The following is a 14,956-nucleotide window of genomic DNA, read 5'->3' as shown; positions in this document are numbered from 1 at the left end:
TCCTCTGAACAGTGCTGCTGGAACGCTTTCCCCCAGGGCCAGGAGTGGGAGGTGGGGGTAAGAGAAGGATGTGGGGATGGTGGGTTGTAGGTGGCAGACAACACTGGAGGGAGGGAGGGTCCCAAGGAGGGTGAAAAGTTAACTAGCTGTTAGCACAGGCTAGCTTTTCTAGGACAGCCTTGAACTCCCAAACTGGTCAAATTGAGTTTTGCCCAGGTCTTTCCAGGCCAACAACACTAGTCTCCCCTAGTTCACTCCCTTCCTTCACACTCCGAGGCAGACCCAGGTGTAAACAGCTGAAGGGCACAGCGGGCAGGCCCCATCCCTTCAGCCCTGTTCCTTTGTAGACAATCTCTGCAGGCATCAGAGAGGCACCACCTAACGGCACAGAAACTGCTCTTCGACCATCAGGAGGGTTGGGGGAGCCTGGGGCTCTGTATTAACCACTAGGACCCCCTCATTCTCTGCTCTGTTTGAAGAGAAAGCCTCCCAGAGGGCCACCACTACCTCGTCTGTGTGTGCAGGTGGGGCCTGTTTAACATCAGCATTTCCTTTGTCTTGATAGGCTCGGCATGAGATTCCTACCTTCTGGGCAGGAAATGGGAAGACATTGGCCCATGAGCCACTGTCTTGGCTTTTGCTCTTGCTCTCCTCTCCCCTCCCTTCCCCTCCATTCCCTTCCCCTCCCCTCCCCTCCCCTCCCCTCCCCTCCCCCCCTCCCCTCCCCTCCCCTCCCCTCACCTCCCCTCTTTTCTTTCTTTCTTCCTTCTTATCAGGTCATCTCAGGGGACTCTCCGAACAACTCATTGTCCATTTTCCAGCGCCGGGCAGAGTGGGGATAGACACTGGGATAAAGGGGATGAGACCTGGTCCTGAAACTCCAGGATTTCAGCAAGTGATCAGTGGGCCAGAGTGGAACTGGGGTACAAACCGGGAGGGAGTATGGGATCTCCAAGGAAGCTCACAGGTTGGGTGTCTTCATGGAGTCTGGGCCAGGGGCAACAGGAAGCCTGGATTTCCAGATGGAGGGACTCGCCTAGTGGCCCTGTGACAACTGAGAAACCCAACACTCCCAGTAATCCCCATCTGGGCATTAGCAACATATTAGGTCACCCTTTCCAGTGACCTCACCACACCCCTGATGGATAGGCAGTGCCACAGCTTCCATTTCACAGAGGAGAGAGCAGTGCCCAGTCTACATCTGGTTTTGGCCCCACAGTAATGGGCATGTTATTCATCCATTCACTTATGCATTCAGGGAATGTTTATTAAGCACTGTTGTAGGCATTGAGGATGCAGCAGATTACAATGCAAAGAAACCTCCCTGCCTTCATGGAGCTCACACTCTACTGGGAAGAGAGCTAAATAGTAAAAAGAGCTGACGTGGTTTAAAAATCGCAGACCACCAGGTGCAGTGGCTCACGCCTGTAATCCCAGCACTTTGGGGGACTGAGGCAAGAGGATCGCTCGAGTTCAGAAGTTCAAGACCAGCCTGGGTAACATAGTGAGACACCCCGCAATCTCTACCAAAAAAAAATTTTAAAATTAACTGGATATGGTTACGCACACCTGTAGTCCCAGCTCCTCCGGAGGCTGAGGTGGGAGGATCCCTTGAGCCCAGGAGTTCCAGGCTACAGTGAGCTGTGATTGTGCCACTGCACTCTAGCCTGGGTAACAGAACAAGACCCTGTCTCAAAATAAATATAAATAGGCCGGGCACAGTGGTTCACCCCTATAACCCCAGCACTTTGGGAGGCCAAGTTGGTCAGATCACTTGAGGTCAGGAGTTCAAGACCAGTCTGGCCAATATAGCAAAACCCCATCTCTCAAAAAGTACAAAAATTAGCCAGGCATGGTGGTGCACGCCTGTAATCCCAGCTTCTCAGGAGGCTGAGGCAGGAGAATGCCTTGAACCCAGGAGGCAGGGGTTGCAGTGAGCTGAGATTGTACCACTGCACTCCAGCCTGGGCAACAGAGCGAGACTGTCTCAAAAAACAAAGATAAAAACAACAATAAGAAAAATCAATCCATAAATAATCTAAATAAATAAATAAATGTCTTCCTAAAGTGAAAATATCCAAAGATACTGATTAAAATATAAATACAACTCCCATGTAACTGTCAAATCCACAAAATAAATAAATAAGATGACTCCACAAATGCTGACCACCCTGAGGGAGTCTGAGGGCTTATAAAAAGCAAAGGGTTTGGGATTGAAGAGCCAGATAGACCCAGGAGAAAAGGTCTTGTGCCAGCCTTGAGGTAAAAAGACATAAACCTCAGTTCTTTTTTATTTTTATAATTATTATTTTTTTGAGACAAAGTCTCACTCTATTACCCAGGCTAGAGTGGAATGGTGAGATCTTGGCTCACTGCCAACCTCTGCCTCCCAGGTTCAAGTGATTCTCCTACCTCAGCCTCCTGAGTAGCTGGGATTATGGGCACATGCTACCATACCCAGCTGGTTTTTGTATCTTTAGTTGAGATGGGGTTTCGACATGTTGGCCAGGCTGGTCTCAAACTCCTGACCTCAAGTGATATGCCCGCCTCGGCCTCCCAAAGTGCTGGGATTACAGGAGTGAGCCACTGTGCCCGGCCAGACTTCAGTTCTCGATGGGAGGAGTGCCAGATAATTTGCAGACATTTAGAACTGCCAAACAGCTACGAGTGGTGGCATCAGAAGGTGAATGTGGTGTGTCTGATGACAGAGTCTACACACTGGGACTCCGCACGCTGCCAGGCTGCAGGGAAAGAGAGGAGAGGGTCTCTGTTAAGGCGGTGGTTGTGTGGATGGGGATGGAACAGAGAGGAGACATGCTAGGAAGGTCAAAGTGTTGTCCTGTCTGGCATGGACACCCCAGCTTGGGCATGCAGAGGCTGGAGTGCTGCTGGGTTGGAAGGGGAGCTCTGTGGGCTGGAGATGTACGTGCTCAGGAGGCCCCTTCTCCCCTGCTGGGGGCCTGGATCAATCCCTGGGGCCAGGGAGAAGGGAGAAGGAGGGTCCTGCATTCAATGAGCCCCGTGGGGTTTTGCAAGGAACTGGTGAGGGAGCACTGGGGATGCCGCTGCCCAGAGTGTAGCCACCACAGCCCTTGGGAAGTGAAACTTGTCCAAGGCCAGCTTTCTCATTTGTTTGAGGTTGACGTTCAGTGGCTCTCCTGCTCAGGGAGGCAGACAGAGGCCTGGTGGCCCCAGCCTAGGGCCTGAAACACACTGAAACTTGCATGGGGGATGTGGGAGAAAGGAGTCCTCCCAGATGACCCCCCCTCCTGATGGGGATTCCCAGTTGGGTAGTGGGGAGGGCTGTGAACTCCCAGGGCCTGAATTCACTGGGTCCTTCTCTTTTAACACCATCCCCAGGGGGTAGGGGTGGGGGTGGGGCAGGGACTCTGGACTGGCTTTTGGTGGCTGCTCCCCCAGGAAAGATTTCTGTGAGTTTCACAGGCCACCTCCCTCCTGAGTACTCAGTTTTCTCATCCACCAAATGTCAGGTCAGGCAATCTTGAAGGTCCTCTGCTCCCCTGGCATCAGCAGAGAGATTATTCACCCCAAGCTCTTTCTCGTAGCCCCCAACAACGGTCTGCTGGCCGGATGAATGCCAAGGACAGGTTCTTAAAGATGCGGGTGGGGTCGGCCCGGATCCACCACGACCTCAGTCTGGGCCTGTCCACAGCTAGACCTGCCACCTCCCCACTTGCTCCATTCACAAGTGAAATGGGGAGAGAATGTGGGTGGCTTGGGGTGGGCTCAGGCCCCCTTCATTTTTTTTTTTTTTTTTTTTTTTTGAGACGGAATCTTGCTCTGTCGCCCAGGCTGGAGTGCAGTGTCACGATCTTGGCTCACTGGAACCTCCGCCTCCCAGGTTCAAGTGATTCTCCTGTCTCAGCCTCCAGAGTAGCTGGGATTACAGGCACGCGCCATCACACCTGGCTAATTTTTGTATTTTTAGTAGAGACAGGGTTTCACCATGTTGGCTAGTCTCGTCTCAAACTCCTGACCTCAAGTGATCCACCCACCTTGGCCTCCGAAAATGCTGGGATTACAGGTGTGAGCCACCACGCCTGGCTGAGGGTATCATTACTATGCCCTTTTATGGATGCGGGAACTGAGGCACAGAAGGGCTAGGTAACCTGCCCAAGGTCACACAGCTGAAAAGTGGCCAAACCAAGGCTAGGGCCTGGGGAGCTGGAGCCCTGAGTCTGGGCTTAGTCACTGAGATTTCTTGTCTCCCAACAACTGCCCGTAAGTGGTAGGCATTGGGCCCGGCTCTGCGACCAAAGAGGGGAAAGGTTGTTTGCCAAGAAGGATGATGTCTTTGGCTGTAGTGGACAAGGAGAGCTTCCCAGAGGAAGGACAGGAGAGGGAGTGGGACAGACAGGGTGGGCAGAGCCTTGGGCAGCCTGGTGAGGAAGACAGGAACTCGGGCTTAGACCCACTGGCTTGTTCTCGGCTGTGACTTGACCTCTCTGAGCCTGGGCTACTCTGTAAAATGGGTATAACACAGACCCACAGGTTCTTACTTAAAATCTTGGGGCCAGATGTGCTTTGGAATTCAGAATTATTTAGATTTTAGAAACAAAATTTGGTGCGTGTATAGATGGCACCCTCAGGGTACCTGGGACCGCATTCTTGTAATCAAACATGTACTTTTTTCTCTCTTTTTTTTCCCCCCCTCAGCAAACATATAAGTATTCACGTGCAGCCGGATAAGTAAAACTGCAACTTAATCTCAGGTTGGTTCAGGTCAGACTTCGCCATCCTGTAAGCTCGGTTTTCAGGCATTTGGGGATTCTGGAACTGAGGAGAGGTGGACGTGGTTCCTTAGGAGATCAGGCCTGCGAATCCCCGCGCAGAGAGAGGGCGCTTCGTTCCCAGGCTTCCCTGCCTGCTGGGGGCCAGGGAGGAGACCAGCTTGTTGGAAGCGGAGGCGTCTAAGGAGTTTCCAAATAGGAAAACCAGCGGCTGCAGGCCTCAGGACGTGGCCGGGCGAGCCGCAGCCTCATCCCGCGAGCGGGCGTTCCTGGGCTGCCTGCACCGTGAGTCACCGGGGTGGCCGCGGGCAGCGCGCAGGAATGCGGCCCGGCCAATCGGCGGGGAACGGGTGGGCGGCGGGCAGGCGAGGGCACCTCCCGGCTGAGCAGGGACCCCCTGCGCGGGCGAGCCGGCTGCTGCCCTGCGGGGAACGCACCCGCTGGGACCTTGGTAGGGGATATGGGAAGAAACTGTACACCTTCCATTTGTATTTATTTGTACTTCGTCCTTTTACGTTTAAATTTATTTTCAAATAGGTAGTACCTTAATGTGCTTTAAAAAAGGAAAGCGGCCGGGCGCGGTGCCTCACACGCCTCTAACCCCAGCACTGAGGCAGGAGGATCGCCTGAGACCAGGAGTTCGAGGGCAGTCTGGGCAACAGAGGGAGATCCTCGTCTTGACAAATAAAATAAATAAAGATACAAAGATCTGAAAGAGACATTTGTACACCCATGTTCATAGCAGCATTATTCATATTGGCCAAAAGGTGGAAGCAGCCCAAATATCTATGGAGAGATGAATGGATAAACAAGATGTGGCCCACACATACATACATTATTCAGCCTTAAAAGGGAAGGCGCTTTTGTCACATGCTACCACATGGGTGAACCTTGAGGACATTGTGCTCCGTGAAATCAGCTTGTTACAGAAATACGAATACTGTGTGATTCCACTATATGAGGTGTCTGGAACAGGCTTCTTTACAGAGAAACGGGAGTGCCAGGAACCTAGGGAGAGGGGAACTGGAGTTCTTTTACGGGTACAGAGTTTCAGTTTCACAAGATGAAAGGAGCTCTGGAAATGGATGGTGGTGATGGTTGTACCAAAAGGCGAATGTACTTAGCACCACTGAACTGTACACTTAAAAAATGGCTAAGATGGTAAACTTTGTTACGTGCATTTTACCAAAATTAAAAGGAAAAAATGTAAAGGTGCAAAAGTCACTCTCCCACTCCTGGCCTGCAAGCCCTCCACTTCCTTCACCCAAAACACCTAGTCTCACCAGTTTTCGTGTATCCTTCCAGAGCATCTGTGCAAATCCATATAGGCATGTGTAAGTATAAACATATAAATGTAAATCTGCATAAAAGTATATATATATACACCTGTTCCTCTTTTAAAAACACTATGGGGCTGGGCAAGGTGGCTCACACGTGTAATCCCAGTACTTTGGGAAGCTGAGGCGGGCGGATCACTTGAGGTTAGGAGTTCGAGACCAGCCTGGCAAACATGGTGAAACCCTGTCTCTACTAAAAAATACAAAAAATTAGCCAGGCGTGGTGGTGGGCACCCGTAGTCCCAGCTATGCAGGAGGCTGAGGCAGGAGAATGGCATGAACCCGGGAGGCGGAGCTTGCAATGAGCCGAGATCGCACCACTGCACTCCAGCCTGAGCAACAGAGCGAGACTCTGTCTCAAAAAAAAAAAAAAATTAACCGGGCGTGGTGGCAGGCACTGCTAATCCCAGCTACTCGGCAGGCTGAGGCAGGAGAATTGCTTGAACTGGGAGGCGGAGGTTGCGGTGAGCCGAGATTATCCCACTTCACTCCAGCCTGGGCAGAAGAGCAAAACTCCATCACACACACACACAAAAAAACAAAAACAAAAACAAAAAAACCCTCATAATGGTAGCATATTCTGGGTTTTGTTTTTCCATTTAAAAAATACACCTTGGAGGCCAGGCATGGTGGCTTCTACCTGTAATCCTAACACTTTGGGAAGCCGAGACGGGTGGATCACCTGAGGTCAGGAGTTCAAGACCAGCCTGACAAACAGGTTGAAACCCTGTCTCTACTAAAAATACAAAAGTTAGCTGGGCATGGTGGCAGATGCCTGTAAGCCCAGCTACTGGGGAGGCTAAGGTAGGATAATCACTTGAACCTGGGAGGCAGAAAGAGGTTGCAGTAAGCAGAGTTTGCGCCACTGCACTCCAGCCTGGGTGACAGAGCAAGACTCTATCTCAAAAAAAAAAAAAAAACTTGGAGACCTTTCTAAACCAGTACCTAACAAGTTCCTCATTTTGTTTTCTTTTAAACAACTTTATTGAGATATGATATAATTTACATAAAACACATCCATTGTAAATGTACTGTTCAACAGTTTTTTTTTTTTTAATGTATAGAGTTGGGCAACTATCACCAGAAGCCAGTTTTATAACATTGTCATCATCCCCCAAAGGCCTATTGGATCCATCTGCAGTGAATCCTCACACCCATCCCAGCTCCAGCAATGACGGACTTGCTTTCTCTACAGGTTTTTTTCCTGGAAATTTCGTATATATGGAAGCATACAATATGTGGTCTTCTGTGTCTAGCTTCTTTCACTGAGCATCATATTTTTGAAGTTCATCTATGTCGTAGCTCATTGAAGAAGTTTGTTCCTTTTTTTTTTTTGATACCGAGTCACTCTGTCACCAAGGCTGGAGTGCAGTGGTGCGATCTCGGCTCACTGCAACCTCCGCATCCCAGGTTCAATCAATTCTCGTACCTCAGTCTCTCGAGTAGTTGGGACGACAGACATGCACCACTACTCCCGGCTAACTTTTGTATTTTTAGTAGAGATGATGCTTCACCATGTTGGCCAGGCTGGTCTCAAACTCCTGGCCTCAGGCGATCCACCTGCCTCGACCTCTCGAAGTGCTGAGATTACGAATGTGAGCCACCGTGCCCGGCCAGTTTGTTCCTTTTTATTGCTAAGTAGTATTACACTGAATGGATATTTCACATTTTGTTTATCCAGTGACCAGCCTTTGCACGTTTGGATGTTTACAGGGTTTTTAAAATGCACAATGTTGCTATGAACATTCATGTACAAGTCTTTGTGTGGCCGCATGTTTTTACTTCTCTTGGGTAGTTTTTATTTAACTTTTTAAGAAACTGCCAAGCTGTTTTCCAAAGTGGCTGCATCATGTTACATTCCCACCAGCAATGGATGAGGCTTCCACTTTCTCCACATTCTCCACCACACTTGTTATTATTATCTGTCTTTTTGATTATAGCCGTACTGGTGGGTCTGAAATGGTATCTCATTGTGGTTTTAATTTGCATTTTTCTAATAACAAATTAAATGGAACATTTTTGTTGCTTATTAACCATTATTATTATTATTCTTATTATTATTAGAGAGACACGGTTTTCCTCTGTCGCCCAGGCTGGAGTGCAGTGGCACGATCATAGCTCACTGCAGCCTTGAGCTCCTTGAGCCCGAGAGATCCTCCTGCCTCAGCCTCCTGAGTAGCTGGGACTATAGATACACACCACTATGTCGGCTAATTTTTTTTTTTTTTTTTTTTGGTAGAGATGGGGTTTTGCTATGTTGACCAGGCTGGTCTCGAACTTCTGGCCTCAAGCGATCCTCCCGCCTCGGCTCCTGAAGTGCTGGGATTATAGGCGTGTGCCACAGTATATTGAGCCATGCCAGCCCATGTATTTCCTTTCAAAAAAATGTCAATTAAAGTCTTTTGTCTTTTTTTTTGCAGCAGCAGGAGTTGGGGGTGGGGAAGTCTTGCTCTGTTGCTCAGGCTGGAGGGTAGTGGCACAATCTTGACTCACTGCAACCTCTGCCACCTGGGTTTAAGTGATTCTCCTGCATCAGCCTCCCAAGTAGCTGGGATTACAGGCGCCTGCCACCACGCCCAGCTAGTTTTTGTAATTTTAGTATAGACGGGGTTTCACCACGTTGCCCAGGCTGGTCTCGAACTCCTGGCCTCAAGCAATCCACTTGTCTTGGCCTCCCAAAGTGCTGGGATTACGGACATGAGCCACGACACCTGGCCTGTTTTGTTCATCTTTACATTTAGTTGTTTGTCTTCTTATTATCGAGTTATAAGACATCATTTTAAAAAATAGGTCAGTCATAGTTAATTGTATGGATGGGATGTCATTTGTTTAACTTGTTTCCTATTGATATCTCTTAGATTTTTCATTTTATACATATTTTTATAATGGGCATAATATATTAATGTAATAGTTTATGTTCATGACATAAATAAGTAAATACAATTGGAATGCATCCTCAAATTAGTTTGCTGAGAGAGGATCATTAAAGCCTGGTGACCCCTGACCTGAGCCTTCCTCCTCCTCCCACCTTTCCCCGCCTGCCCCACCCTGTCCATCAGCCCCTTTTTAGCAAACTCAAGGTTTGTAGAAACCTTGTTAAAAGCCCTCTCTTCTGGCAGTTTCTGACCTCCAAAAAGCCTGATTGGGATCCCCTAACTGATGGGGGAGGCTGAGGCTGAGGCTCAGGGAGTCCACCCAAAGTAACATTGGCACAGTCTGAATCCCAGGGCTTTCTGGAATGACCCAGAGGCCACCCCTTCCTTAATTTGGGAAGCTCCAGGCTAGAGGACATGATGAGTGTTCATGTTGAGGTTCTCTTGAGTCCAGCAGTGTGAGGAGAGCTCAGAGCCTAGGAGTGTGGTTGGGGATGTGTTGCCCTCAGCCCCTGTGCTGTGTCCTGACCCCCTGCCCATCCATCTGTCCAGCCCGTCGGTGTGGACTCACACACACCTGGTGTCAGCTCAGAGCAATCCAAACGAAAAGACCCTGCTGGTCCATGTCTCCCCTCCTGGCAGTTCCTTCATCTCCATTATCTTCTTCTTCATCATCATCATTGTCACCGCTTATTGCAGACATGTCCCATGCCTGTAAGTGACATCCGGGATCCTGTTTAATCCTCCAACAAATTCTGTGAGCTGGAGCTTATTAGTTCTCTATTGCAGAAGAGAAAACCGAGGCTTGGGAAGGCTACGCGACATCTCTATCCCATCTTAGCGACAGAGGTGGAATCCAAAGTCCACACGTTTGACTGGAACATGGCCCTGCTTACCCTTCAGGGGCTGAGAACTAGCGCAGACTCAACCTTCAGCTGATTTTCATTGGATTCTTGGCAGACGTCTTGGAAAACCCTCCTGGTGACATAATAAGAGCAGTGTGGCTCCAGGGTCAGGGGAGGAATTTAGGGGGTGAGAATTGGGGGTGCCCCCCCTTGCCCTGAGCCAGGGCAGCTACAGAGCAAGTACTATTCAGGGCAGGGCAGGAATGGACCCTGGAGAGCCTGAGGGTCCCACAGGGAGAGCACGCTGTCTACCCCCAGCACAGCCCCCACCCATCCTGGGGCTCAGCAGGCAGAGGGGAGAGGGCAGGTTAAGCCCAGAGAAGAGGGGGGCTGTCACAGGTACCCAAGCTTCTCTACTTTGGCAGGAGAAAGCTAAGGTCTGTAATCACACTTTCTGTTTTCACTTTTCCTCCATTTCTGAGTAAGCGTTTCTATTGGAGAACTCCAGATCTGTCTGAGCTGAATGAAAGAAAAAGTGATCTGTGGGCACACAGAGCAGGCCAGAGGCGGGGGTGGGGAGCTGGGCCCCTGAGTGGTTAGTATGCGTTTCCAGGAGCTCAGATCTGATGATCCCATCCTTGGCTCCCCAAATTCAATCCATGCCCCTTAGTTTGGCATTCGAGGCCTTTCCTTCATCCGGCTTCAGCCTCTGCTTCTCTCTGGGCTTACATCCAGGTTTCTGCTCACGTTGTTCCCTGAGCCCACAATGCCCTTTCCTCCCATCCTTCGAGATCCAATGCTCAAACTCTGGTCATTCTTCAAGACCCAGATGCCTCCTCCTCCATGAAGCCTTCCTTGACCCCCTCAGCTGGGCATGACATCTCCCTCTTCTGAATTCCCACAGCCCTTGGTTCATACTTCTCTGAGGGCATATTCCATTCTCCCACCAGCAGGAGGCCTTGGTTGTGACCCTACCCAGCATCCTTTCTCCTTCTGATCAAAACACCCCAATATTCCATGAGAAACATCTGTCCCCCAACCTTCAGACATGTGGTCCAGAAGAAGCTGATTCCACCCCCAGGATCCAGACAGGCGCATGCGGCCCAGGTCTCGAAGTCAGAGTAGCCCATCTTTTCTCTCACCCCCTCCACTCCCGATCCCTGTGCTTGCTATGGGATCCGTTCAGGTTTGGGGCTGTGACCCAGTCAGAGCCAGAACTATATCAGGGTTTTTTTCCCTTTCTCTCTCTCTCTTTCTTTCTTTCTTTCTTTCTTTCTTTCTTTCTTTCTTCCTTCCTTCCTTCCTTCCTTCCTTCCTTCCTTCCTTCCTTCCTTCCTCCTTCCTTCCTTCTCTTCCTCCCTCTCTCCCTCCTTTCTTTCTTTTTCTTTCTTTCTTTCTTCCTTTCTTTCCTTTCTTTTTTGTTTTGTTGTTGTTGTTGTTGTTGTTGTTGTTGTTTTGAGACAGAGTCACCCTCTGTCGCCCAGGCTGGAGTACAGTGGTATAATCTCACTGCAACCTCCGCCTCCCAGGTTCAAGTGATTCTCCTGCCTCAGCCTCCTGGGTAGCTGGGATTACAGGGGCATGCCACCACGCCCAGCTAATTTTTGTATTTTTAATAGAGACAGGGTTTCGCCATGTTGACCTGGCTGATCTCAAACTCCTCACCTCAAGTGATCCACCCACCTTGGCCTCTCAAAGTGCTGGGACCACAGATGTGAGCCACTGCGCCCGGCCTCTCTATAGATCTTACTCTGGCCCTGGGTTCACATCACTTGCAAGTGAAAAATCGCTGACTGATATTTGTTCCTTTGCTCTGTTTCTCTGCAGCTAATATCCTACTTGGGCCTGCAGGAGGGAGGCTCCTGGAAGTCAGGTGCCACCATCTCTTGCCTTTGTGCTCCCGTAGCACCAAGCACAGAGCCAGGCGCACAGAGAGGCTTCGCAAGGGTTTGCAGAACCATCTGTGGGAGGAGTGAACACGCTGGCTATCCTGGCCCTCCCCACCCCAGCCAGGAGCCCATCCCGGGCCTGGGACTCTCCACCTTCTCCCCAGACCTGACCTGGCAGTGGACAGCCCAGACTGGAGCTTCCTGCCTGCCACACTGGCTCTCCAGTCCTCAGAGGCCAGAAAGTGGTGATTTCCTGGATTGCAGGATCAGACGGAAGAATCGCAAGAGCTCCACATCCCCAGGGACTCATCTGAAAGACAATGTGAAGTAAAGACAATGTGAGGCGTGGGGAGACTTCCAGGCATTTGGCGGCATCTGGGGAGGGGCCAGCGGTGTCTCGCTTTAGCTTCTGGAAGCTGGCTGCTGGGGGTGGAGACAGAGGGGCTGTGCCAGAGGGGAACAGCTCTAGAAACCAGCAACAGGGAGAAGTTTGATGCAGGGCAGAGGGGAAGCTGGGATGGGAGGCTGGGCCAGGGGCTCCTGCTCCCCAGGGGGCTGATGAAGACCCTCGGTGTTCTCCCACCTGCCTCTGGGAGCTTGTGGTGTTTTTGTTGTTGTATTTTGGTGTTTTGTTTTGTTTTGCAACTGGACTGAGTCTCACTTTGTCGCCCAGGCTGGAGTGCAGTGGTGCAATCTAGGCTCACTGAAACCTCCGCCTCCCAGGTTCAAGTGATTCTCCTGCCTCAGCTTCCTGAGTAGCTGGGATTATAGGCGCCCATCACCAGGCCCAGCTAATTTTTGTATTTTTTTTTTAATTTTTTATTTTTTTTATTTTTTTTTGAGGTGGAGTCTTGCTATGTCGCCCAGGCTGGAGTGCAGTGGCACAATCTCGGCTCACTGCAAGCTCCGCCTCCCGGGTTCACGCCATTCTCCTGCCTCAGCCTCCCGTGTAGCTGGGACTATAGGCGCCCGCCACCGCACCCGGCTAATTTTTTTGTATTTTTAGTAGAGACGGGGTTTCACCGTGTTAGCCAGGATGGTCTCGATCGCCTGACCTCGTGATCCTCCCGTCTCGGCCTCCCAAAGTGTTGGGATTACAGGCGTGAGCCACTGCGCCCGGCCAATTTTTGTATTTTTAGTAGAGATGGGGTTTCACCATATTGGCCAGGCTGGTCTCAAACTCCTGACCTCAAGTGATCCGCCCACCTTGGCCTCCCAAAGTGCTGGGATTACAGGCGTGAGCCACTGCGCCCGGCTGGGAACTTGTGTTTTAGAAAGTCCTTCAGTTCCAGCCTTACTCTGGAGCACTGTAAAGTATGTAAAACAAAATGTCTGCGAGCACCACCTTGTCAGTAACCAACTGGGTGGAACCCTGCTCTATCTGGTGTCCTGTTCTGGTGTATTGGTCAGAAGAGGCTATAGTGTGCTGAGGTAAACATTTACCTCCAAATCTTAGCGGCTTCTTGACGCAACAAAGGTGTATTTTTCTCGTTCACACAAAACTGCTGCAGGTTGGGTAACTGTCCAGGTTAGCTGTCCCTTGTACAGGCTGCTTCCTTCTAGTGGCTCTACCATTTCAAACCATGGCCTCTGTGGTTGCCACTAAAGGGCAAGAGAGAACAGGAGGGTTGGACACCAGCACTTCAGTGTTTCGGTTCAGAAATGACACCTGTCACTTCCATTCACAGCCTGTTGGTCAGAGTTTGTCTCATGACCCTACCCTGACTGCATGGAAGGCTGAAGTGTGGAAGAGGACATGGGTAGTCAACGAGCATTGAGTGCCTCTGCCATGCTGGGTATCCCGGAGGAAGAGGAGACAGAGGTACAGAGGACTGGCAGACTTTGAGGTTGGATACCTAGGTTCAAACCCAAGCTCTTCTAGAATGACTAGAAGCTATGTGACCTTGGGGAAATTACTAAATTTCTCCAAGTCTTGCTTTTCTCCTGTGCCAGATGGGGATAAAATAAGAGTTCTTACCTCACTAGGTTGTTGGGAAGATAAATCAGACCATGCTTATAAAAAGCGCTAGTGGTGCTCAGCACAAGGCTGGCATTTGTATTAGTCTGTTTTCACACTGCTAATAAAGACATATCCAAGACTGGGTAATTTATAAAGAAAAAGAGGTTTAATGGACTCACAATTCTACGTGGCTGGGGAGGCTTCACAATCATGACAGAAGGCGAGAGGCATGTCTTACATGGTGGCAGGCAAAAAGAGAATGAGAGAAGCTAGTGAAAAGGGTTTCCCCTTATACAACCATTAGATCTCATGAGACTTACTCACTGCCATTAGTACAGTATGGGAGAAACCGCCCCCATGATTCAGTGATCTCCCCCTGGGTCCCTCCCGAAACACGTGGGAATTATACAAGCTACCATTCAAAATACGATTTGGTTGGGGACACAGCCAAACCATATCAGCATTTAATAAGTGGACACTATTTGATTAGTCTGTTTAGAAAAAGCTGAAGATGCTCAACATATGACTAAAAAATAGAGCTGATTGAAAAATATAGCCAAAGCCTCCCTTTCAATAGCTGGCTCCCTTGTCTGCCCCTGCCCAGGGTCCCCTTGCTCTCCTTCCCTGCCCTCTGCAAGGACTTATAAAGACCCCCCAGTCATCCACTCTCCTGTGTGTCAGATCTGCCCCCTCCCCCAGGGTGCAGGTATCTGAAGTCTTGGTGTTGGGGACACGCATTTGAAGTCTTGGTGCTGGGGACACGCATCTGAAGTCTTGGTGTTGGTCATGGGGAGAAGACCTTGGTGCTCTGTTGAAGAATACCAAACATTAGCAAGCAGATGAGAGAGGGGCACATATGTTCCCCAAACAGTGCTCCTACTTGTGTTTATGGCAAACAGGGTGCCCAGAGAATGGAAGATGCTGAGATCCTTGAAAAGTGTCCTGGAGGAGGTCAGGTTTAGGCAAGCGACTAGGAGGGGGACCCCAGGTGGCTGAGGGAGGAGGGTAGGGCTGGAGAAGAGCCTGTTCAACCTCAACAATGGAGGAGACAGTAAGAAACCATGCTGGTGATGGAGTGAGAGATAACTCCTCACATCCAGAGAGCTCTGCACAGTTTAAAAGCAAGGCCACCTGACTGGTGAAAACTCAACAGAGCTCAGTGGCAGGGACAGCAACATGACAGTGTTATTGTCACTGGGAGGCAGTTGCTGAGCCAGGGACCACGTTTCCCAGGACCCCTTGGCCCCATGACATGTTCTTGCCCATGGAATGGGAGCAGAAGTAATGTTTGCCACTTCCAG

The sequence above is a fragment of the Macaca thibetana genome, chromosome 16, assembly GCF_024542745.1.
Source record: "Macaca thibetana thibetana isolate TM-01 chromosome 16, ASM2454274v1, whole genome shotgun sequence".
NCBI classification, from domain to species: Eukaryota; Metazoa; Chordata; class Mammalia; order Primates; family Cercopithecidae; genus Macaca; species Macaca thibetana.
The sequence above is the reverse complement of the archived record's forward strand: the minus strand, read 5'-3'. Positions refer to the sequence as shown.